The sequence below is a fragment of the Phyllostomus hastatus genome, unplaced genomic scaffold (genome assembly GCF_019186645.2).
Source record: "Phyllostomus hastatus isolate PE091 unplaced genomic scaffold, TTU_PhHast_1.1 phas_scaffold_28, whole genome shotgun sequence".
NCBI classification, from domain to species: Eukaryota; Metazoa; Chordata; class Mammalia; order Chiroptera; family Phyllostomidae; genus Phyllostomus; species Phyllostomus hastatus.
Window position 1 is genome coordinate 20,981,981 of NW_025334022.1, and position 1,483 is coordinate 20,983,463.

The 1,483-nt window shown below is 41.1% G+C and overlaps 1 non-coding gene across 1 annotated transcript; it reads right to left on the bottom strand.

Annotated features, from left to right (window-relative positions):
- Window positions 1-829: 829 nt before the first annotated feature.
- On the bottom strand, window positions 830-932 carry LOC123805260. Its single transcript, XR_006783289.1, has one exon. It is a non-coding gene; the product is annotated as a U6 spliceosomal RNA (small nuclear RNA).
- Between the last annotated feature and the right edge of the window lie 551 nt (window positions 933-1,483).

Below are 1,483 nucleotides of genomic sequence, written 5' to 3' on the forward strand. Positions count from 1 at the left end.
TACAGCAAAGGTATCAAACTCATTTTCACTAGGGGCCACATCAGCCTTATGGTTGCCTTCAAAGGCCCGAATGTAATTTCAACTCCTTAACTGTTAAGGAGTAGTTACATTTATACAACCCTGAGATTATTTCAGCCTTTTGAAGGCAACTGCGAAGCTTATGTGGCCCCCGGTGAAAATGAATTTGACACCCCTGGTATAGAGGATTTTATAAAGGGTCTTAAGGATTTCACAGTACCAATGTATTCAATACTTTATCAGAACATAATTTGGGCTGGACATGAAGACAGAGACTATTTTCATTAGTTTTTTTAGTAATATCATAAATTCATCCATGTTTATAATATGAAAATGAATGTGAATATTGGGGGAGTGGGAGAGGGAGGGTAGGCAATGTGAACACAGTTGACTGAATGGGAAACATGTAGTCAGAACACATATGACTATAGCAGAGTTGCTGAGCACAGGGACCATTTTCCTTTCCTACTTCTACTGGCTTGGCCTCCCCATTTCAACTCAGATTTGGCTCCTGTTGGTTTTCATATCCAGTCTGTTTATGACTATCTGCTGTTACATAGAATACCTTTCAGAATTCTGGCTACTCTTCCCAGAGGCACCCTTGAAGTTCCTTGACTCCAGGTAGTTTCCCTCACCCTGGGGGTGGTTAGTTTCCTAAGACAGGAACCTCTGCATTCACAGGTTGGGTCTTTAGGCCTGAGTTTTCTGTTTAGGCCCTCATCGAGAGTGTGTTTCTTCTTCTTCCACTTCCCTACTAGGATGAAGATCCCTCTCTGTCGAAGCAGGGCCGTGAGATGCCACAAGATTTTTTAAAAATATGGAACACTTCACAAATTTTCGTATCACCCTTGTGCAGAGGACATGCTAATCTCTATTGTTCCAATTTTAGTATATGTGCTGCACAAAGTAAGCATGCCACAAGATTTTTTATAGACTCCAGCTTTTATTGTCCCTGTATAAGAGCCTTGTGTGGCTGCCCCTGTGGTCCAATGTCTGCACCATCTCTGGTATGTCTTCCCTTCTTTGCTTCTCAGTGGTTTCTTGTCTTTTGTCATCAGGGCCCTTCTTCCTGACCCTGGCTACCCTGAAAGTTGAAAGCCTGAGACTCGGTCTAATGTTCCCAAGGCATCTTGGACTTCCTGTGGCAAAGGACCATTGCTGTACCTACCTCCTTAAGCTCCCTCAGAGGCCATCAGCTCTCTAATCTCTCGTGTCATCTAAGGTGTGCTTAATTATCAGAGGCATCTTGGCACCATTCATAATGGTTTGTCAGCTGAGGAGTATAAATATGACAGCTAAATTTCTAAGCCCATAACTTGATTTTAAGATCAGAAAAAGAAACTGAAGTGAAAACAAATCAGTGCTGTTTAAGATAAATTTTTTTTAGCACAAGGAGTATTAATTTTCAAAAGATCTCTAGGTTATAAAAATGTTATTAAAAACAATTTAATAGTACTGGCTGCTG